The sequence below is a fragment of the Chiloscyllium plagiosum genome, chromosome 36 (genome assembly GCF_004010195.1).
Source record: "Chiloscyllium plagiosum isolate BGI_BamShark_2017 chromosome 36, ASM401019v2, whole genome shotgun sequence".
NCBI lineage: Eukaryota > Metazoa > Chordata > Chondrichthyes > Orectolobiformes > Hemiscylliidae > Chiloscyllium > Chiloscyllium plagiosum.
Window position 1 is genome coordinate 12427133 of NC_057745.1, and position 25343 is coordinate 12452475.

The 25343-nt window shown below is 43.0% G+C and overlaps 1 protein-coding gene across 1 annotated transcript in view; it reads right to left on the minus strand.

Moving 5' to 3' along the window:
- The window catches only part of igdcc3 (immunoglobulin superfamily, DCC subclass, member 3), a 114465-nt gene that overhangs the window by 60732 nt on the left and 28390 nt on the right, over nucleotides 1-25343 (minus strand). The window lies entirely within an intron of this gene.

Consider the following 25343-nt stretch of genomic DNA (forward strand, 5'->3'; position numbering starts at 1 on the left):
GCTCCAATTTCTAATCACCCACTCCATTTTGCAGAGGTCACAAGGGGAAGAAGGGTGGGAGAGATTTACCCCAAGCATGAGAAGGCATCACATGGGTGAATGAAAAAACCAGCAAATGGGACCATGCACACAGGTCACAGTGGCTCAATGTTATTAAGACTTCATCTCGTTTGACTGTAACTAGCTTCTCATTAAGAACTGACCCCACTCACGCCTGACATCCCAGCCCAGGCACCCAGTTGAGGAGGATGGGGCACCCAGTTGAGGAGGATGGAACTTTTTCTCCCAATGCTAATTGGCCACCTTCCCATCAGGCAGCTGTTGATTGACTGGCTGGCACTTGGTTCACTCTAGTGATGTGTTGGGGACAGGCGCAAAGGTGGGAGCATTCCCTGTGATCCAGCGTTCCCTAATCTCCCTGCTTTGCCCTGCTACAAACTGTAAAATCCTACCTGAACCCACATTTCAGTTTGGAATGCATCTCCCTTTGGGTGCAAGTCATGTCCTCTGGCTCCTCTAATCTGTGCAAGGTGAAATGCCTTGTCATTGAAAGATTCACCATCTTCATTAACTTGTCAGCCTTGGCTCCATTACAGTACCCGCATTTGAGTGGGAAGATGCGTCCAGATGCAGTTAGAGATACTAACTTTCCGATTGGACCTTAAACTGTGATCCCTTCTCAACTGAATGTAATCAATCTGATGGCACAATTTAAAGTGGAGTGGAAGAGGTCTCCCGGTGTTGTAACCAACATGTATCCCTCAACCAATTACTTCCATAATATTTGGGGCTTGCTGTTCATGAATTATTTACCATATTTACTTCACAATAACTGTCTTTCAAAATTACGTATTTGGCTTTAAAACATTTCAGTACATCCTGATGCTGTGAAAGTCACTACATAAATGCAAGTTTGTTTTTCTCTCATTGATACGTTTCAAAATAATTTGATGTTCATGATTTGTCACAAGACCCAAACCCTAAAAAATTATAGAAAGCAAAAATAAATTCAAGTGGTACCTATTCAACAATTATTCCAATTCAAAAACAAAAAGGACATCTATGTTTTGTTGAAGGGAAATGTATTTGCCTCAATCTGTCTGGGTAATACTAAATCAGCACAATAAATCCTTGAAAAACATTCTCATCAATACTTATGGCTCTCACTAGCTTAAAAGAAAGCTGCATTTGTGCCTTAACATCATTCTTCATCAGAGGCTGTTCAATATCAGACCACATTACCTGTTTGCCGCAATGGACAATGTTGCTCGAATGAGCTTCGATATGAGCCTACCCATTATTTAAATTGTAACTGGAACAAGTGGTCAATCTGAACTAGCTTCAATTCTTCATACTAGAATGGAGAAACAAGTTGTATGTGTAGAAAATCACAGGGGTTTCATGGTAATGACTAACTGAACTGCAACTTGCACTCCCATTTAATATCTACTGATAGAGATCAAATTATGACAAAGCTACCATAAATAATCTTCTCAGAGTATAAATTGTAGAATATGAAAGTAGGGTAGTATTACTGCAACCATACAGGCATTAGTGAGATCACACCTGGAATACTGCGTACAGTTTTGATCCCCTTAATGGAGGAGGGCAATAGTTGCACTGGAGGCAGTTCAGAAGAGTTCACGAGATTTTGATTTTAGAAATGAGGATCTGTCTTATGAGAAGAGATTGAGCAGATCAGGCCTAATTTCTGAAGCTTCAAAGAAGGAGTGAAGATCCAGTTGAGGTATATAAGATGCGAAAGGGAATTGGCAAAGTAGACGAAGAGAGGCTATGTTCTCATTTGCAACAATCTGGAAGATAGGTCATAGATTTAGGATTAGGGGTAGCAGATATAAAACAGAGATGAGGAGAAATCACTTCTGTCAAAGGACCTTGACTCTGTGGGACTCAGGATCCCAGAATGTGGAGGCAGCTGGGACATTTGAGTAAATTTAAGATGGAGATAGACAGATGTTTAATTAGTAATGAGTTGAAGAGTTATGGAGAGTGTGCAGGAAAGCAGAGTTGAGGCTGAGATGAGATCAGCCATGATCATGTAAAATGGCAGAGCAGACTGGAGAGACTGAATACTTCTGCTCCTTATTTTCTAAAGGCTGTACTGCACCCTACATACTTTATAACAATACTCCATTTCACTATACCCACTCATGTATATTCTATGTAGTATATTCAATATAATTCATATGCAATATTGTAAGTTTTCAATATATCACTTACTTCAGTGACACTCTTCAACATAATGGGCAGACAGCACTTTAACACTCTCTAAAATATCCCACACACTTTTATGTAACTGTTCAATAAGCCTCACAGACTGACTTTACTGTCTTTCAATAAATCCCACATACTTCACTATACAGTAACTCTCCGGTGTATCTTGCTGTAATATTTTCAGATACCATCCACATTTCATTGCATTACACTTAAATATACTCCAATCCTCAGAGATGATACACTTTCAGCCACAAACTTGAGCACAATATTTGCTCTGACCTTCCCCAGATTTGGCAAGGCAAAAGCACTTTGTAGTACATGCCATTTCTCATTTAAAACTTTGATATATGCCAGAGCTCATGACACACTTACACAACAACACACCAGCTCAGTGGTCTCAATGACTGCTCACCACTTCTGAGGTTAATATTAATTTTAATATACATAGATATAACAGGTACTTTTCAGAGAACATTCAACTTACTGAGCACAACTAACAAAATTTATTACTTTAGCAATGCTACACAGCAATTTAGCAAAACCCATAAAAACAATACAGTAGTTTTAATTGTATTACTGATCATAATCTTAATGGATCTTCAGAGACTCTCTGATCTATCCCAGATACGAGAGTCTTAATGAGATTACAGAGCCAGATGAATCCATTTCAAATCCTGTACAGGGATTATGAATGCTGGACTGTTAATACAATCTTCTTTTGAAGAGGTACCACACACTTTGCCGTTATGCTTATAAATGTGGTTATACCTAGCACTAAGAAATAAGAGCAGGTGTAGACCATTTGTCTTCAAGAAGATGTCTGATCAAATTGTGGCCAGAACTCCATTCTCCTGTCTACTCCCCCAGAACCCTCAACTCACTTGTAAAGGGAACATCTAACTCAGGGTTGAACATTCAATGAATGACCCAGCCTCCACAATTCTCTAATGTAGAGAATTCCAAAGGTTAGTGACACTCTCAGAGAAGACATTGCTTTTCAATTCCATCGTAAACTGGAGACCCTTTAGATCTAAACTGTGCCTCCAGTTCTATAATTCCCCTAAGTCAGGAAACATTCTCTCAGTATCTACCCTGTCAAGCACCTCAGAATCATGTATATTTGTAGACTAAGGTAACATCAACTATGAACTAGATGGGAGAGAGTTAAGGTTTCACTGGGGAGAAGGACCAGAGAGTGCTGGTGGTGGGGGCTGGGGCGAGAAGGAATAGCTAAGTAAAATTGATTCACACAGTAGCTGCTTGAAAAAACAGGATCAAACTAAATATCACATGGGAGAGAAGGCTGAAACTGGTCTTTTTGGGATTAAGCTTCACAAGAATGGATATGTGTTAAGCTTCCCCTCCATAGTACTCGGAGATAAAAGTCTGAAAAAATGCAAAAGCTTTGTGCTCATTATAAAGTCTTTGTGTACACCTTCACCATCCAAATAATCAATACATTTTTACAGGAATCACATCCCAGTCTGCTTATGCATGATGTCCTATTGGATTTCTGTCAAGACTACCTAGAAATCACATAGCAACATCTTGCCGATTTTCATCTACTTTTATATTCCCTCGTATTTTTTCTTCCCTGCAGCTCACTCAGCAGTTTTCTCCAGCTAAAGGTCTGAAGGACAGACACAAACAATGTTCCATCACTTGCACTCATTGACCCACCTTTGCAAACTGATCAAGAACAGACCAGGATTATATAGGATATATGAAATAGCAAAGGCCATTCAGCCCAACCAAGTCATGTCAGTGTTTAGGTTCCACTCAAGTCTAGTCACATCCTTCCCCACCTGACTCAGGAAATACTCTTCCCCCTTACATCCTCATGCAGCTTCTCCTTAAATGCATCTATTATATTCACTTCCACCATTCCCTATAGTTGCACATTTCACTTTCTCACCACTTTCTGGTTGAAGAAGTTTCTTCTGTATTCTTGCATTTTTATTGACTGATGTTAACTTGATGGCCTGTAGCTTTGCCCTTTGCTTTAATTGGAAACACACTCTCAGTACTTATCCAACCAAGACCTCTTATAAGTGTAAAGACCTCTTTTAGAATAGCCTTGAGCCTTCTCTTTTGAATGGAAATGCATCCTGGCCTGTCCATCCCTTCCTGTTAGGCACATGCTCACAGTTCTGAGATCATCCTTGTAAATTCTTTTTTGCACCCACTCCGGTGCCTCTCTATCCTTTTATAATATGGCAATCAAAATTCACACTGTACTCCAAGTGTGGTCCAAGGGCAGGTCAGTGCGAGGTCAGCAGAACTTCTCTATTTTTTAATTCTATTGCTTTGAAAATAAACTTGGTTTGCTTATGTTATGCCCTTATTGAACTGTGTCATTTTCTAAGCAATAAGTGACCTCCTTATTTTCCTTACTGAAATGTAATGCCTTGTCTGTACTGAAATTCAATACCCAATTATATATTGATTCTCCAAACATATTAAGTCTTCTTGTTATTTGTTGCCATCATCTAAATTTGGTGCTGTTCATAAATTATGATTTTGATTCTGAAGCCTAAATTATTGATATCAGTTGCGAAAAAGAGATTTCTTCCAATATTAATTTTTGTGGGACTCTACAACTTTGTGTCTGGTTTTGCTCAGACAGCTATCCATTCTGCTACTTATCTCTGACTCCACATACTCTGACCTTATTCATTCGTCCATTATGTGGTCCCAAAACTACAGTTTTGTCCACTCTCCTTGTTAGCTCAGAACTCAATGAGGCACATCAAGCAAGACTAACCATTTTGAAACTGAAGAAGGATCTGAAGAATTGGAAAAAGTTCTGAAGAAGGGTCACCAGACTTGAAACATTAACTTTCTCTCTACAAATGCAGTCAGACCTGTTCAATCTCTCCAGCAATTTCTGTTTTTGTTTCAGATTTTCAGTAACCCACGGTTCTTTGGTTTCTCGATTTGAAATTGATGTTGATTATTCATTCGGACAACATTTGGTTTCTATGACCTAGATTTTTCGCAATGTTGACAAGATTTTCCGTCATGGCAAAAATGAGGTGCAGTGAAAATGGGAAATCTTGCCCCTTTTTTTCCACAGGGTTGGGGAAAGAAAAGGAAGGGTCGCACTTAATGCCAGGGCATTTCACAGAAGTAGCTACCCAAATAAATGAGCAGCTGACTCCACCTCTATACAACCTGGTGACCTGGCTGTCTGAAATTCATAGATTTACGTTGGATTATTGATGTGGAGGTGCCCAGTGTTGAACAGGGGTGGACAAAGTTACAAATCACACAATATCAGATTATAGTCCAATTTATTTGAAAGTACAAGCTTTTGGAGCACTGCTCCTTTGTTAGGTAGCCAATGGGGCAAGATCATAGGATACAGAATTTATAGCAAAAGGTCATAGTGTCATACGACTGATGTTATATATTGAACAAACCTAGATTGCTGTTAAGTCTTTCATCTTTTAGAATGGGTTGCAGGTTCAGATTCATTAATATGGAAATCCCAGAGCACCCATGCGCACACCCTCTCACAGGCATATACTGTACTCCATCACACTCACGCACAAACTCTCAGACTCTCTCCCTCTCTCAGGCACACACACGAATTGTATTTGCGGATACATTCTTTTTTGTTCAAAAACACACACAATCTGCAGGCAATCAATCCATGTGACATTTTATAAATTCCTATTTTGGAAACAGAACTGGTCTGGCTCAAGATTGGAATACATACAGACTCTAACCTCATACCATTAACGCATTGTCTGAGCTGAGATTTCACCTTTTTTTTTATAAAACCTTAAGTTACCTCAGGAATGCGACTTAAAACAAGTTCTGGAATTTACATATTAATGAAGCAAAACCTGCAACCCCTTCTAAAAGATAAAAGACTTAACAGCAATCTAGGTTTGTTTAATATCTTGCGTCAGTTGGATGACACTATGATCTTTTGTTATCAATTCTGTGTCCGATGATCCTGCCCCACTAGATACTTGATGAAGAAGTACTTCCAAATAAGCCTGTTGGACTATAACCCGGCATTGTATGATTTTTTAAACTTTACATGGGATAGGAGCAGGTCCAATTTTATGGATTAATTCAAAAAGCTCAGTACCCTTTTAGAGAAGTCAGGTACACCTTTGGACATGATCCCACAATATCTTTAAGTGAGGAGCAATTTAGAAGAGATCTCATGTCCTTTAGGTAATTAAATTCTTTCCTGAATAAGTGTGTTCATAAAACAAATTGAAAGTTGATATGATTTTATCTCAGCATGAGTTATGAGGCTAGTCCACATGAAGTACTGGGTGATTTGACACGTTATTTATAAGGGCAAAGGGTGGTTTCCATGGATTGGCATGAGTTGGCACTAAGTTGGCAACAGGGACTATTGTCATGATGCAAGGGATGGATTAAAGGCCATAGATTGACACAGAGAATATGACAGGTTTATGCGAGGAGGCCTGGTATTTTTGGCTGCATTTCTGGCTGAACATGGGTGCAAATACAAGTCACCGACATGGTGGGCACCCCAGTCCCAGAGGATGGAGATACCCATGGAGTCTTCTCCTGTTTATTCCCTACTATCATTCACAAACAGGAATGGACTGCATTACTTAAATGTTATCTGTGGCGTGTGGGAACATTTAAGGCAGCATGGTGGCTCAGTGGTTAGCACGACTGCTTCACAGCGCCAGGAACCCGGGTTCAATTCCTGCCTTGGGTGACTGACTGTGTGAAGTTTGCACATTCTCCCCTTGTCTGCATGGGTATGCTCCGGGTGCTCCAGTTTCCTCCCACAGTCCAAAACATGTGCAGGTCAGGTGAATTGGTCATGCTAAATTGCCCATAGTCAGGGGTGAATATGGGGAATGGGTCTGGGTGGGTTACTCTTCGGAGGGTCGGTATGGATTTGTTGGGCCGAAGGGCCTGTTTCCACACTGTAGGGAATCTAATCTTGATGCTGGAAACCTGACAGATAATTTGTTCAGGGCAGCATGGTGACTCAGCAGTTAGCACTGCCGCCTCACAGCGCCAGGAACCGGGTTCAACTCCCGCCTCGGGCAACTGTCTTTGTGGAGTTTGCACATTCTCCCCGTGTCTGCGTGGGTTTCCTCCGGGTGCTCTGGCTTCCTCCTACAGTCCAAAGCTGTGCAGGTCAGGTGAATTGGCCATGCTAAATTGTCCATAATGTTAGGTAGGTGTAGGGGAATGGGTCTGGGTGGGTTACTCTTCAGAGGGTTGGTGTGGACTTGTTGGGCCGAAGGGCCTGTTTCCACACTGTAGGGAATCTAATCTAATCATCTAATCCTGGCATATTCTCTTGCATGGCCCTCCTAATTTGACATCAAATCATGTAGCACTTTTTTGCCCTAGATGTGGCTTTCACATTGGAGATTTAAAAGGAAGAAGCAAAATGTTTTAGTTTTGAAACGGAAATTATGTGGGATGCAAATGTGGTTAGCAGTAGCCAAATTATAATAAAGAGCAGAGCTTGGTATGAACTGCTGAGCAGATGACTGGTGGGACTACTTGCAGAATAAAGGGGTAGATTTTCAAAATGGGATCAGGAATTTTAAAATCCAGATGAATTCCAGGTGTCTACCCTGCACTCTCAATGCCATTGGGCAGCTGGTGGGACCATTGCCCAAGTACAGTGGTGAGTGCCTCTGGAAGGGGACAGCAGCCAACCTGGCACCCAGGACAAAGGCAGATGGCAGCCTTATTGGTGGCTGCAGCTATCCTTGTCCACTAAAGTTAGGAACTCCTTACAGGGACCAACAGCGCCCAATGGAGTGAAAAGGAGTAATGGAGGCCCAGTGCTCACACTGGCACAACTACATCACTGGAAAGGAGTTTGAACATTGAAAAAGAAACATCCTTCAATCCCAATGTGAATTTGCCATCTATGCACCAATATAAACAGATTGTTCAGGTTTCAGCAAGTTTAAAGTTTAAAACTTCCAACCTGCACTGGACAAACCTCTTAATAAACTCCTTAAATAATCTAATGTGCCAGTAATTGCTGGCAAGAGGATTTCCCATTTCCACCCCCTTCACCATCCAATTGATAATTACAAGCTGTCACAGAAATGTCAATTGCCCGGACTGACATCTCCCCCCAGATCAGGCCCCCACTCTGATCGCCCTTTGGAAAATCTAGCCCAAAATGTCACAGGTCTACAGCAGAAAGCAGACTGGATTTCTTTTTAATCAACCCAGTCAGACTTGGTGGGACACACCTCTGGAGCAAATAGGGACTGGAACCCAGAGCCTCGTGGCCCAGAGGCAGGGACACTGCCACTGCATCACAACCCACCCTCCCACCCCCCACACCGCCCGAAGCAGACTTGAAAACTACATAAGACACATTGTCCATGTGGGAGTCTAGGGCACTGAAGTACCACAAACCCCTATTTGAAATTCCATAGCCAAGTATATAAGTGTGTGAGGTCAGAGTAGGGTCAGGCAGTGTGTCTGCTACACTCTCAGGAGCAAGGCTACAATACAAGTCTGGTGGTTCTTGTCCATTGACACCCTTCGCTTGGGAAGGCGGGGGAGCAGGGAGTAACCTGCCTGTCCTTTAGCCAATGGGATTGCCTGGGGAGCGCCTCAGTTACATTGCTCAGTTCAGCAAAAGTTCTTGTTTTCCATGCAGCACCATCGATATGGAGGGGGAGAGTTTTGGGGAAAAAATCCTGAGGCAGTTAGTGTGGAGTGCTCATCAAAATTTTTACATCGAGTAATAACGACCCAAAAGAAAATTAACATTTTTTTAAACTTTTTTTCCGTTCACGTTACAAAACTTTGTACACATCAAAACCGAGCTCCAGTATACCCACCAATTTCTAAAGAATTACACTGTAAGTGACTCTTCCCTCTGGCTTTGCTCGAACCAGTAACCAATGGGAGAAGCAGTTGAGAAACACTAATAACTCGAAATGAACTTAATGGAGCACTGCTATGATGTTTATTCTACAGTCTTGGTGGTCTTTGGTTTTCAAGGTAGAGATTACGAAAAGGCTACGAAAGATTAGCAGTGATCACGTAATGTAGGACTGAAGTTCGGGGAGGGGGGGGGGGGGGGGGCAGAAATTCCCAGAGATGGCTATACAAGGGGCTTGGGGTGGGGGAGAGTGAGGGAGCAAGTACGAGACCATGGAGCTGGCAGCAGCCTGGGGTGGGGACGGGCTGCGTTCGAGGCTACTCGCTGAGGCTACAGTGCTTCTAGTCATTCCGATGGCTGCGTTTTCCTGGAAAGCAGTTCCCTGGCTCGGTCTACAGCAAGTCGCTCCGTGACACTGTCCCCCCGACACACACACACAAACCCACCGCTGGGAGCCGCAGCGGCAACTTCTCGCTGGAAAAGTCTTGGCTCCGCTCCAAGGAAACCCGAGTCACATCAACAGACATTCTCCAGGAACGGGGCCAACTTCGGAGTCACGCTGAAAGAAGCCCTCAGACTTGTAAATAGCTCAGCACGGGAAAAGCCCCCACCCACACACACACACACCCTTCTGCCCCTCCTCTGTGCCTGGCAGCCTGCCAAATTATTCATGTTTCAAAACTCAGTCCTGCGGCAGGCCAGCTGTAATCCCAGGCATTTCAGAGATCATCTTCTCCATCACCAAACCTTTGACTGAACGTGTGCTGTGTCAGCCTCGTAAAGTCATATCTGAGACAGAAGCCTGGAAGCTGAACAGCAGTATCTCCCATGTGTTGTAGCAGGGCTTGTAATTGTGATTAAAACAAGGGCCAACGCCAGTCTCAGTGCCGCTGGTGGGGGAACCTGGACGACACTCGCAACAATGGGGTTGCCCCTCACTGGAGGTGGGGGGCATAATATTCAGGCAGACCCAGCACTGCACTGCTCAGGGGAGTCCTGCACTACCACCTTTCAAGTGAGCTGCGAAAAACGGAGTTTGGCCCACCTCACCTCCCCACAGCTCTCAGGCAGATGCAACAAAATCCAGGTCACACAAACAGATTATCTGGTGATTGTTGCATTGCTGTCTGCAGGAGCTCGCTGAGGCCACTTATGCTACAAGATTGACTACATTTCAATACTTAGGGTTGACTTGAAGTGATGAATTTAGGCGCTATACAAAAGCAAGTCTGTACTACACTTCCATTCTTGAGATCAATGAGAATCGCAAATATATCAAAACTATGTCACTAGATTCTTGGGCTTTGATGTCAACCAGGTGCACAGTTTTCAACACTGACCAGTATCCTCAGGATCTGACAATGTCCCACACCCTAAAACGTGACTTGTCCAGTTGGCATCATTCAATATCCTTTGAATTAGCCATTGACCTCTGACCTTGAAAACCCAATCTGACATTGGTCAGATCTCAGTTCTGACATCGCCCCACATCCACTACTGTTGTTTTTTATATGCCCCTAATCATAATGGATGGGGTATCATATCAGAACTTTACCTGAAGTTCCACTCATACATGGCCAGCTGAAGAAATGCAAATAAGGATGGCAGCCAATATGTGAGAATGCCCCAAAATCAGTTTCAAGTCAGTTTCCTCTCCTGTAATGATTACTGGTGATGATGAATATTGGTATTAGTACTCTAACCTCACCCTCAGCTTCTGTCTTTAATACAACCCGCTGCACCAATTACCACCCACAAAACAAGGGGGAAGAGCTTCAAAATACTGGGGAGCAGATTTCGGACTGTGTTGAGGGGGAACCTCTTCACCCAGAGGGTTGTGAATTGGTAGAACTGTCTGCCCAGTGAAACAACTGAGGCTACTTCATTGAATGTTTTTAAGTCAAAGACAGATGAACAGTAAAAGAATTAAGGTTACGGTGAGCAGGTGGTCAGTGGAGCTGAGTCCTCAATAAAGATGGCCCTGATTTTATTGAATGGCGGAGCTGGCTCGATGGGCCAGATGGTCTATTCCTGCTCCTACTTCTTATGTTCTTACTATGTTCACTTACTACTTACATGCCAGTAGGTGATTTTGGCATACCTTTACATGTTGGCTACCATTCTTACTCTCATTCTTTCATTTGGCCATGTATGGGTGGAACTTCAGGTAAAGTTCTGATAATGTATCCAGCCCATTATGATTAGGGTTTATGCTCAAAACGTAAACCCTCACCTACTCGTGTTTTCCCACCCACTGGCCAGCACAGATAGAATGGGCTGAATGGTCTCTGTGGGCTATACTTTTATACAGTTCCATAATCTCACCAGCCCTTTTTTGAGGGGCTCATGGAAGACTATCAGGCTCACCAAAACATAACCCTGCGTGAAACCAGGACCAACATCTTAAAACTTTAGTTTCAAAAGACATTGAGTGATCTCAGAGTGGAAGAAAAACATTATTTAAGGGGTTACAAACACATTTGTACACACTGAATCCCTCCCTATTTTTAAGTGAAGTGACTACTTTCATTTAATCGCAATTCACATTTGTCCCATCCCCAGCAGACAAAGAATTAATTAAAAACATCAAACTTCTCAAGATCCATGCCTTAACTTATGGAGTTATGGCCCCATTGTTGGCTGCGCAAAATAAAGTCACACTAAATGAATGTATGCATAGAACAACTGGAAAAGGGCAATACAGTATAAACAGAACCAGACATATCAAAAGATCATAGGACAAAGCAGAGCAATCTCACGACCTGGTAGACTCCCCTGGGTTATTGTCACTGACCCTTACCCTTCCCCCACTCTGACCCCCAGGGTCCAAGGAGCACAATTTAAAAGCCTATGGTTTCTCATTACAGCTCAAACTCCTCCGGCTAATTTCTGTATGGGTGCAAATTAAATCTCTCAACCCTACCCCTACTTACAGTGCAAATTACATACATGCTTGTATGGTACAGTCAGTTCCCGCTCCAAGCATTCTGCCCTTTTTAATGCAGTGAAAATAGTAATTTTAAATCTGGCAACACATCATAACTGAGTTGAAACCCATACAGGGGTCGACAAATAGTTTTACGTAACTAATGCATTACTCAGCTCTGAAAACCTTCATGTTGATAGCAAATTAAACAGCCTCACGACCGCTGAGATTATCAGTTACTCTCCCAACACTGAATTAATTGGATACAGAAGACAAACTGCTCTCTTTTGTGACAGTGCACAATGGAAATGTCAGGGCCCCGGGTTTGAGGCTCACGCAGGCTTTGGTTTGCCATCTGGCGCCAGGTCAGGCAGCTCACCAGAGGCCCCCTAAGCAACCAGCTGACTTCAGGAACACAGGGGAAATCACAGAGAAGGAACCACATCTGCACAGATACACACACATACACACACACAGACACACACAGATTCATTTAAATGTCTCACTCCTGGGAGAATTCTCCTGGACTCCTTGGCTTGCATTGTACCTGGGAGAGTGTACTAATGAATCTAGCCCAGTAAATTAGACCTTTCTAATTAAGTAGATGGTACATCCAATAACTTGTTCATTATCGACTTTATTCATCCATCATATTTTAGCTGCAGCACAGGTGATGATCTATCCTTTCCTCAAGCAAACAGCTTGCTCGACTTTTAAACAGCTACTTCTTCGCTCATTCCACACACACAGACAGTTCAGACCGATGGGATCTATTACAACTGTGAAATAAAGCTAAAACCACAAGTACAGTTCAGAGAAATAAAACAATGGCAGGACACAGAGATGCAAGATTCAATCACCAAGACCCCTCACTCTGAGCACCAATGCTATGAAATCGACTCAGGGATGCATGCAGTTGGCAAGGGGAGAGCGGGCGCCACGTTTCAAAGGAGTTAAAGAGAAAGGGCTGATGAATTCAGGGCAGAGCTTTTCCACTCCTCAAGGATGTAAGCTGCACTAGCAAAAATAAGTATGCATAAGTATGTTTTCTTATGTGCCATCGTCCAAAATCAAACTGTGTTTGTGACTAAGATATTGTTAATGAATAAAGAACATTTTTGAAATTTTTAAAAAAGCAGTGATGAGAGGGGCCTTGGATTTGTTTGGTGGATAGAGTCAAACTGCAAGGTTTGCTTGTTTTCTATTATTGCAAATAACCAAAAACTGCGTTTGTGACCGTGTATATAAATAAAAAGGCTTTTTTATTAATAAAGCATATTTTTGAAATTAATAAAAAACTTGCATACGTGAGAAATTCCTTAGGTCTGTTTGTTGGAACTGTCAGGAAAGTGAAACTCCAGTACCTGTTTGTTCTCCATGTGCAAAGACTGGACAGGGCTGAACTGCTTTAGTGACTATGTATGTATATAAAGTTCTTTTTTCAAAAAAAAAACTTCTTGCGTTGGCATTTTCAGCAATAGGTGAATGAGAGAGCTTCCCCAAGGCTGGTGGTGGACTCCTTCATACTCGTGAGATCAAGTTATAATATAATTGATTCCGTCCCGTACAGAAACCCAACACAGAATGCTGACTGGTAACTGACTGCAGAAGGAACCTGAACCTAGAGTGCTACGGGATAAAAGGCTCTCCTGTAGATAGAGTTGGGGGTTAGTTAGCTCAGTTGGCTGTCTGTCTGGTTTGTGATGCAGCGTAATGCTAACAGTATCAGTTCAATTCCCACTCCTGCTGAGGTTATCATGAAGGCACCTCCTTCTCAAGCGCTCCCCTCGCTGATGCATGATAACCCTCAGGTTTAAGCTACTGCCAGTCATCTCTCTCCAATGAACAAGCACTGTCATGGTCCCTGGTGACTTTACCTTTACCTAGATAGAATTTGGAGTGTTACATCTGAAATGATCAGCCAATCCCCCCATGAGCAGGAAGTCTGTGGTTACAGCACACTCAGCTACTGAACATCTCTTGCATGATGGCTTGCACTGGCAAGGTTATGGGATCTCTAATGCCCTGGGACACCGAAGCCCGTATTGACAGAACACTGGTGTATTGCTCCTGAAAGCTGTATTGTTTCTTTAGTGAGCTATATGGCACTAAATAAAAACGGAAAGAACTGAGGATGCTGGAAATTAAAAACAAAAACAGAAATTGCTGAAAAAGCTCAGCAGGTCTGAAGTTCTGAGGAAGGGTCACTGTAGCTGAAATGGTCACTCTGATTTCTCTCCACAGATGCTGCCAGACCTGCTGAGCTTTTCCAGCAATTTCTGTTTTTGTGGCTATATGATACTGTTGTCTAGGCAGGTCCCATAGAACAAGGCAACAGAATCCCATCAGACACAAGGACCATGGACATTCTGTGATACTAATTGCTCTGCTGAGTTCAGCTTAGCAAGCGTTTAAAAATATTCTTGTAAGCCAACATCACAATTAGCTTGGGTCGCACTGTGGCTCAGTGGTTAGCACTATTGCGTCACAGCACCAGGAATCTCGGTTCAATTCCACCCAGGGGTGACTGTTCTCCCAGTGTCTGCGTGAGTTTCCTCCAGGTGCTCCGGTTTCCTCCCACAGTCCAAAGATGTGCAGGTTAGGTGGATTGCCATGCTAAATTGCCCGCAGGGAATGTGGAAGCTTGGTGGGTTAGCCACAGGAAATGCAGGGGTACAGGGATAGGGTAGGGGGCTAGGTCTGGGTGGGATATTCTTCAAGAGGGTCAGTGTGGGCTCGATGGGTCACTTCCACATTGTTGGGATTCTATGATTGTAGTTTAGTCAGGTTGTCTGGCAGTGACAATGTGCCTTACACAAGCATAAAACCTAAATGTATAAACCCAAGACATATCTGCTACGCTCCCTCTTATCTGATGCTTTCTTCGTCTAGCAGTTTGTACGTTTTCAGGCCAGCATATATTACACATCTCACCCACTAACAAGTTTCTGTGAAAGATGGCGGTGCTTTGAAATAACATGGTTCAATTAAACGAAGGCTGGGATGCAGATATCACTAATTAATCCTTTTAAAAAGTTTTCTGAAACAGCCGTATTTTCATCACAAACAGAACAGGAATGGTCCCAATTTCATAAAAAGTAACAAACTAAAAAGCCCCCTAACTAATTATTTGAAATAACCAATTATTCAGTCATCGCAATCCCTGTAATTACACCATTTGCCCAATATGAGGTCCTTTGTTTGGATGATTAGTGGTTTTACAGCACGGAACTGCTCCATGCTGGTATCACTGAGGTTTAGGTGTCAAACATGTCTTGCTCAGACCTCACTGGATAGTGCAGCATTATCCATATGCAAGATGAAGACGAGGCACAGCTAACATGATCTTCCATAACACCCCATTCATTAACACCATTCTTAAAAGGTAAAGAGAAGGCTATATAGTTAGTCGTTCTTTAACTTGGACAGTGGGTGGGCAGAATTAAATTCACGAATGGCGGGCAAGGTAAGAAAATAATGAAAACTTCTTTTCACACAGGATTAATAGAGGTGGAACAAACTCTCAGAAATGGTCTCAAATAACTGCTTTAACGGGAATTACAGCTATATCTATTGAGAGAGAAATGCAGGACTTTATAAAAGGGAAGAGAGCTGCTTGATTTTTCTTCAGAGGGGCAGGTGGGATTAGGTATTTATAAGAGTCAGGGTGGTTTGCAAAGGAGCTAAGAATAAAATAAACACACATGGACCTCTGCTCTGTCTTAACGTCTTAAACTGCTACTGCTCAGGAATGTTTTAAACTTCTCCCCAGTGGCTAACGGAAACAAAACTAAAGGGGGAAGGTTTCCTCTGTGCACTGCATGTTACAGAATCATAAGCATGTTAATGAGGAACATATTTATGATTTCACTGTTCATTGGGCACAGAGGGAATTGTATCTAAACGAAGGAAATAATGGGCTCAAAACTACAAAACTTTGCTTTCATATTCCCTCTTTTTACTTTATACTAACTTATGTCAGAAGGAATGATTGCATAGTGTTCAGTCCCAATCACCAGTTCTTAGATCTGCAGCAGTCCATGTTTGCTTTTGGCAAAACGTGGATAACATTTGAGTTTGGTCTGACCAGTGGCAAATAATATTTGCACCACATAAGTGTCAGGCAATGACCATTCTCCAACAAGACAGAATTTAACCATTTCCCCACAACATTCATTTTGATTTGATTTGATTTGATTTATTGGAGTCACATGTACCTAAGTACAATGAAAAGCTTTGTTTTGCAAGCTGTACAGGCAGATTACAGCAAACATGGACATACAGATAATAGGGAGCTTAGACAGCATGGGGAATACAAGGTTATGGCTGCACAGGAGGTGCACAAAGCAAGATCATCATTAGCAAGATCAACATTATTTGAAGTTAGAGAGGTCCATTCAGCAGTCAAAAAACAGCAGGGAAGAAGCTGTTCTTGAACCTGTTAATGTTTGCATTCAAGCTTCTGTATCTTCTGCCTGATGGAAGGCATTAGAAGAGAGCATTACTGGGATGGGGTGGGTCTTTGATGATATTGGCAGCCTTTCTGCTACAACAAGAGGTGTAAATAGAGTCCGTGGATGGGAGGTTGGCTTCCGTGCTGGTCTGGGCTATGCACACAACCTTCTGTAGTTTCTTAAAGTCCTGGGAAGAGCCGTTGCTGTACCAGGCTGTTATGCACTCAGGCAGATTGCTTTCAATGGTGCATCTACAAAAGTTGGTGAGGGTCCTTATGGTCATGTCAAATTTCCTAAGCCATCTGAGGATGAAGATGCATTACCTTGGTATGAAAGGTATTACCATAACTTAATTCCCCACGAGTAACATCCTGGGGATTACTATTAACCAGAAATGGAATAGCACCACGGTGGCACAGTGGTTAGCACTGCTGCCTCGCAGCGCCAGAGACCCGGGTTCAATTCCCGCCTCAGGCGACTGACTGTGTGGAGTTTGCACGTTCTCCCCGTGTCTGCGTGGGTTTCCTCCGGGTGCTCCGGTTTCCTCCCACAGTCCAAAGATGTGCAGGTCAGGTGAATTGGCCATGCTAAATTGTCCGTAGTGTTAGGTAAGGGGTAAATGTAGGGGTAGGAGTAGGGGTGGGTTACGCTTCGGCGGGTCGGAGTGGACTTGTTGGGCCGAAGGGCCTGTTTCCACACTGTAAAGTAATCTATAATCTATAAATAAAAGAAAAATACTGTGGATGCTAAAAATCTGAAACAAACACAGAGAATGCTGGAAAAACTCAACACAGTTAACATTTCAAATCCAGTATGACTCTTCTTCACAGCAAGCATACAAATACTATAGCTACAACAGCAGGCCAGAGTGTGGGAATTTTGCATTGACTAACTCACCTCCTGTTTCCTCAAAGCCAGTCTACCATTTACAAGGCACAGCTCAGGAGTGCATTAGATTGATTCCCAGTAACCTGGATGAGTGCAGTTCCAACAATACTCAAGAAATTCACCAACATCTGGGACAAAGCAGTTCATCTAACTGATACAGCCTTAAATGTTCACAGTCTCCATCACCACAAACAAGGGCAGCACTACATACAATCTTCAAGGTGCACTGTAACAACTCGCCAAAACCTCTTTCAAATAGATCTTCCAAACCCATAACCTGCAGCACCTAGACGAACAAGGCTAGCAGACACAAGCTAACACTACCAACTGCACGATACCATCTAGATCACACTGCATCCTGACTTGGAACTATATTGAGTTCCTTCATATCACAGGATCAAAGTCATGAAATTTTCTCCCTGCAGATGTACCAACTTGCAGTTCAAATAAGTGGCTCTCCAACATTTTCTCAACGGCAATTAGGATGCGCATTAGACTCTTGCTTTGTTGGCGATGCAGATGTAGTCACCCAGACTCTGTTTCTGACACTCAATCTTGTGCTATTGTCAGTCACCAGAAGTAAATGGATCATGTTCTCCCCATTGATAACCTGTGATTGAGATGTACCTGGAGTACAACAGTCTGTAGAAAGACTCCAAGCCATCAATCACTTCCCAATAAACCTGCCCCAAAATGATCCAAAGGAAGGAGAAACTCCTGGGTTGAATGGGTGTATTGGCAGACAGCGAATCCTCTTGCAAGGATGTCTGCCTTGAAGAAGTTTTCCTCCCTCGCCCACTGCAACTCCCAGGTACTTTCTCCCCACCCCCACCCTCCCCTAGTTTATCTCTCCATGCTTCAGGCTCACTGCCTTTATTCCTGATGAAGGGCTTTTGCCCGAAACGTCGATTTCGAAGCTCCTTGGATGCTGCCTGAACTGCTGTGCTCTTCCAGCACCACTGAATCCAGAATATTGGAAGAGGAAGCCAGGCAAAACAATAAACCTCCATCAGGCCAGCTCCAAATTCTAGAAAACTTTCCAGAATTTTCTAGAAATTGGCCATTTATGTTTGAGAAGGGTAGGAATCAGACAATAACATAATCCCCCTCCCCCAACCCTATCTCCACCCAATCCCCTGTGCCACCACCCCCCCCCAAACACAGGAAGCTGGGAGGATTGGATACAATGCTGGTTTTGCAACCTCTCAATGTTGCTCTCAATTGAAGTCAGTGAGCAGGTTGTAAAAGAGAACTTTTATCCAATCCCATGCTTTTCCCACTCAGCAAATTAAAGTTATCTCTAGGAGCTCTCCAATAACAAAAAACATCACAACTGAATTCTAACCTCTTCTCAGACTCCAGTGGAATCACTACATAACAATCAATCAGGAGCAGCCACTCTGTTAACTTGCCCATCACGTTGTTCTAGGATGCCGGTCAAATCCGAGATATTAATTATCAGGAAAATACAGAGTGGATAAAGACAAACTATTTCCACAGATTTGTGATTCTAGAACAAGGGGACATAGCCTAAAACCCAGAGCCAAACTGTCCAGGAGAGATGTTCGGAAGCACTTTTACACACAAAGTGTAGTAGATGTTTGGAATTCTCTTTCTCAAACAGCCGTGGATGTTAGATCAGTTGTTAGTTTTAAATCTGGGATAGATTTTTTTTGTTAAACAAAGATATTAAGGGATATGGGCCAAAGGCACATATATGGACTGTGGTCAGGGATCAGCCTTGATCTATGGTGGAACAAGTTCGAGGAGTTGAATGGCCTACTCCTGTTCCTATGTTCTAAAGAAATTCCACATAGACTGGGACAGAGATATCAGGCTTGTTAATCTTTACTGTTCAGTGCTACACCAAGCAATGTCATTACACAATAGATTGACAGAGAAACTAAAATCTGTACTTTGCTAATTACACAGAGCTCCACTCAAGTAGAAGATGCAAATTTACTTTTCTCTTATCGAGAACAGAGTAGTGATCTTTTTGAAATGCATGATACATAATCACAGCCAACAAAGATTTTAAATCCAAGAGTTTGAAAAATTGCTCAATTTCTAACTGTTTTTGCCTCTTTCTTAATTAACCAACACCATTAAATTCTGCCTCCAAGATGACAATTTCTTATACACACTCACCATTCACATATCTTTAGAAAATGAGGTAATATATTTTCTATTTGCTCCTCATCTGTTTAACAGATTCCTTGTAAGGGTGAGGGCCATATTTAGCTCATCCATTTAGAATAAAAGCTGACAGTACTCAAACAATATCCAACTTGGTCTCAAACTATTCCAAGGTTTTTATGTCCATGAACTCACAAGCAATACCCACTACACCTTCATCTGCATCATTAATATATTTGATAAAGAGTAGTGCTCCCAGCAGAAATCACTGCGGGACTCTACCAGTAAGCAGCCCACCTCCACACCAAGTAATTTCCATTCATAACAACCCTTTGCCCGAAGGATGTAGCAGGGACAGCATAATGGGAGCAGTATAATGGAACATAATGACAGCAGTATACAAGGGCTATAACTGGTACTGTATAATAGGGGTGATAGAACATGATTGTAACAGAAGAATAATTTGGTGCAATATTATTGACGTAACAGGGTAGTTACCATATGACAGAGGAGTGAAAATGTGATAACAGGTGTACTATAGAACTGTAATGCAACATAATAGGGCACAGTGGAATGATGTGAAAGCACTTTTTACATGCATATGTATTTCAAACAACTTATTTGACGAAAATAATTATTTGCAGCGCTGCAATTAAAATCTATTCCAGTGAGCTACAGAAACAGAATGCAAAATTACATCTAATCTTTCTCCTTGTGTACCTCACTGCTGAGTGTCACCGTTCAACCTGATTAAAGAACTAGGGGGCGGCATCTGGAGAATAATGAATAGGAGAAGTATGACAGTGAGCTCAGCAAATCACCAATCTCCACAGCAGCAGCTCCAACAACACTCAGGCACGTTCAACCCCATCCAGAACAAAGCGCCCCATTTAATTGGCATCCCATCCAGCACTTGCAACATTCACTCTCTCCACCATTGATGCACATTGGCAGCAGTGTGGTACCAACTACAAGGTGCACTGCAACAGCTCACCAGTGCTCCTTCAACAGCACCTCACAAACCCTCCAACCTAGAAGGACAAGGGCAGCAACAGAGCTCCAGTATTTTCAATCTCCCATCCAAGCCAAACACTGTCCTGCATTGGAGCCAGATCATCAATACATTAGAGTCACCGGGTCAAAATCCCAGCACTCCCTCTCTAACAGTGAGTGTAACTATGCCACACAGACTGCAGTGGCTCAGCTCACGCTTAATGCCCTTGAGAATGTGGCGATTAGCAGCTTTGCCAATTACACTAAAGAATTTAAAAAAAAAACTCTTGCTCATGTCTTTTCAAATATCCCTTTCTGTAAATATGTAAATAAACGTACCTCCATGTGGTGTTGGTCACAACAATCTAGAGATGAAGACTGCTAAGACATCGCTCCCCCCACCCCACCAACCCCTTTCACTACCCTGAATGAGAATGCCAAGGTCAAGCAACTCAAAATATAAAATCAGAGAAAACATCCCAAGACTGGGCCTCTTTACTTGACCTTAAGGGTCCTGCTGCTATTCATGGAGTCAAATGTTTAGAAAGCAGCAGATGAGACTATGGCTGGGACGGGGAAAAAAAACTCTTTTCTTTTTGATAAATTGCAGGATTTTTTTTTTCTGTTTCTTTGTAAAAGTTCTCACCTTCTACAAGATTTGTCTTTTGAACGGGTGTGGGGGATGGAGATCTTGTTTGCTAACCTTTCACATGCAGTCAGACATCACAATACCAGCGAGCAGAGTGTAAGCTCCGAGCCTCACTTCGTTTTAAGATACAGCTGTTCTTATGTTCAGGCACTCCCCAGAATGGCGCCAACACCTGGCACTCTTTTGGGGGCTTCCTGTTCTGCTTTGCCCCAGACCCACACCCTCCAAGTCTGGCATCAGTGACCACTTGGGAGCAATCTCAGAACACAAGTCGTACTGACAAGAAGAAACCAGCAAAGCTAATCAACTTCATGATTCAAAATAATAAGGGCATTTTGGAAATAGCAAGAGACCAAAAAAAAATGTTGAGCCAAAATAAATGATTCTCTGTAATACCAAATCCCAGAAATAGGCTGCTACAGCATCCACAACAAAATAAGCTCTTATTAATTAGGATCTCTCCCCCTCTCCCTCTCTCTTCCCCCACCCCTCCCCCACCCCGCTCTAATCTCATTAATTAAATTGGTTCAGACTTGATCGGACTGGAATTGATCAAATCAGCTGCACAGTTCAAGTGCCAGATCTGGACTGAAATACCAGTAGGTTATCATATCAAATTCAACTGGTGCCATTTTCCACTAGACTAGGATTTATAAAGCACCCATGCCAGACTGGTAAATGTTCCTGTACCAGGCTGGGATCAGTAAGTGCCTCAGATATCAAGCTGGGACTGGAAGAAGGAAACAGATGGTTCAATTCAATGACCTAGATATTGTGCACTTCCAGATGGATGATGTGTGGTAAGGGGGAGGTTGTAATGACATAGACTGCCCCGAAAGGAAACAGGCTGCGAAAGAGAGTATTGATGACCCAGGCTGCTCCCTGGAGAATGGAGAAAACAGACTCTGGAGGTAATGTTAGGGGAAAGAAATAAAATTGTCACACTGGTTACAATTAAGCACAGGGATCAGAAACCTCTGCAGGACAGAATTTCACGAGATCAAAGCAACAGAGATTCATAAATAAGGATATGATCCTTTCTTTGATTCACAAGTTCGGAAGGTGTTTAGATCTCTCAAACACATGGCAATGTGGAATACTCTTTTTCATCAAATTCACAAAAGCACTTCAGTAATTAAACATTCCCCAAACAACATCTTACCCTTAAGGTTTGAATAGTTCCTTCTCCCAAAACCATTTACATTAAATCTGGTAAAATATTTGTTACAAGGAGGATGGAAATGCATTTCAACACACACATGTATACAGACACTCCCAAATACGCACATATTCTCAAACACCCACATGCAAATGCGCACACACAGGGCTCTCTCAAATAAATACACACACACAAATGACTTGGTTATGCATCAAAATGCTTTCATTTAACTTCATTCTGTTTGAGACTTGTTTTTCAGCTGCTGCACAATGACAATGAGGAGCTGTGAAGGCCAGGTCACCGCCATGGTTACAGAGTTCTGGCCTTTTTGGTTAAGCAGGGGTCAAAGTCGCCCTCCCCCCAGGCTATGAGAGAATATCTCAGAGGAAAGGCCGTGACCTCCTGCTCTGCTGCTGCGAGAGAGGTCACCACTTCCATCCCCGCCTCCTGAGCCTTTTAGCTCTCTCATGATTTTTAAAAAGAAAAGTGCGATAAAAAGGGGCCTCTGAGGGCTCCCAGATGCTGCTCAAAGTTGAATTTGTTAACGAGAAACAGGGAAGGCATGAAAGGGAAGGATTACCCAGTAGCCATTTCAGCAAGTTCTCAATTTTAAAAATCTTCAGAAATCCAATGTTGGTGTAAAGCCCATTTCAGTTACATTTGCGGGGTTCCCTTCATTTAGTCCAGGCGTGAACTGCAGGGAATGATTTTTAACCATCCTTAACTTGTTTGCAATGTTGCCCATCAGGTGCTCCGTGAAGCTAACTTGCCTCTCTTTGGAGCAGGAGATGATCACTTGGCCCTCTTGAGTTTGCTCTGCCACTCAGCAAGATCATGGCTGACCTCATGGTGGTCTCAGCCGCACTTTCCCATCTGCCCCTCAGAACCCTTGATAGCTTTCATAATATTTTGCAATCTACCGAATCACAAAACACAATGGTTAAAAATCACTCCCTGCAGTTCACACCTGGATTAAAATGTGGTGAATTCCCTAATGTCATTCAAAGGAGCTTTACACCCACATCAGATTAATAGTCTGTGAAATCCTGTCTCCTTAGGGCAAAGCCTGCACTAAACTCAATGGCTTCATTACTTTAGCACTGTACTAACTACGCTGCCCTGAAAGCCATATTGCTCACAGGAAATTGCAGCTTGCTACCCATAAATTCAGAGGCATAAACAATCAGACTGTGTGAACCCTCTCCGAGACCCTGACAAAGTGTGAAACCCTGGCAATCTCTTTCGTGCCTTAATTTTTAACCTGTCTCAGCTTAAATGCAAGAACCTTCCATCTAAAGGAAAGGGAAACAGCCGACAATTCAAAAGGCAGGGCCTCTTAAAAGGCTGCCTGTCACCATCTTGAATAGCCCCATTGCTACTGGCAGCAACCCCAGGTCGCTTCAGGATGATGGTACAGCTCCCTTGGGATTGATGTGCCTCTCTAACAACTGCACAAGACCACTGTGCTGTGGCCCAGCATTCCTCTGTGATCCTTAAACCAAAGCTAACACGACTGCAGGAAGCCAACAGGAGGATTTATTCTGTCCTACCCTTTGGTGACCTTTACTCTCTATTATTCAGGAATTCCCCAGAGGATCCTTGAAAACCGAACTGGAATTCCGTGCTTTTATTCATCTGTTTGTGCTAATCAGGGTGGTCTAAAATCAGCAGAGTGACGCTGATCTATCCCACTCTCTCTACAGCCCCCTGATCTGACCTGATCCTCTGGAGCATTAAGTTTCAAACAAATACTTCAAATTCTTCATTAAATTCAGGCACCATTAGAACCAAAGTAACTCGGTAAAAATGCATTTGTTTTATTGATGTCGGATTTTTTTTGCCTTTTTAAGTATTCCTTTCCCCTAAACACGCTTCCTTCGCTCAGGCTGGTGTTGATGCTATGTAATTCCATAACGGGTTTATTCAGAATCCTCAAAAGCAGACAGGCCTTTCCTTTTGTTCCTGTGCCCTGTGTAAAGAAGCCACCTCTGAGGACTGCCCTCACTGCTCGAATGGATGAATCCGGCAAGTTGCTTGGGACGGACAGCCCACAGGTTCTGTTGCAACCAGACTCAGGCTTCAAATTCGTTTCAGAAAGCCTTCTATTCCAACACTGATGGACCTGTTTAAATCCTGTGCAAGCCTCCACGTAGTTTCCAGGGACAGTGCCAGTCTCATCTATTTGAGAGGGATGGCCCTCAGTAACAAGAAATGTGGTCCAAAAGCAACCTCCTCAGTCACAAACATCCTGACTACAACCCTGGGCATCTCCGGGCCTGGGACATGACTAATGTCGGGTAACCTCTGGTAAGATGACCCTTTACCAGCTGTGAAAGGTTTCCGTCATTAGGACTGAGAGCAGATCTTCAGCCAGCTATTAAAGGCCAGCTGCAGTGAACTCGACTGTTTCTCCAGCTGGGGTCAGCGATTCTGTGTGGCCCAAGAAATAAAAGACAGCCTGACCCAGAGAGGGGGGGGAGCCTGCAGAACTCTCTGCCACAAAAAGTCATTAAGGCAAAAATATTTGAATGTTTTCAAACAGGAGTTAGATGTAGATCTCAGTGTTAATGGGATCCAAGAGTATGGGGAGAAAGTGGGACAAGGCAATGAACTTGGAAGATCAGCCATGATCACACTGAATGGCATAGCAGGCTCAAAAGGGCCAAATAGCCTCCTCCTATTCCTATTTTCTATGTTTCTATGGAAAATTAGTGCCCAATATTTGGGAAGGCTCAATTTGTTATTGTTGGTGAAGACGAACAACAGCTGGTGGTTACCATCTTCCCTTCGGCAGTCCCCCAGGATTGAGTTTGACCAGCTTTCACTCCACTTCAATAGGTTTGGAGCTGGCTGATCAGTCCAATGTAGTCTCTCCCACACACAGAGCCGGTGGTGCTGGAAGGGTTGGGGAGATGGGTTGTTTGAAGGTGTGTGTGTGTGCCCTCTGACACCTCAACTTCACCTCTGCATGCCTCTGAAAACATCTCTCCGTGGGTTCCCGGGAATCTGCTGCCATGACTGAGTTC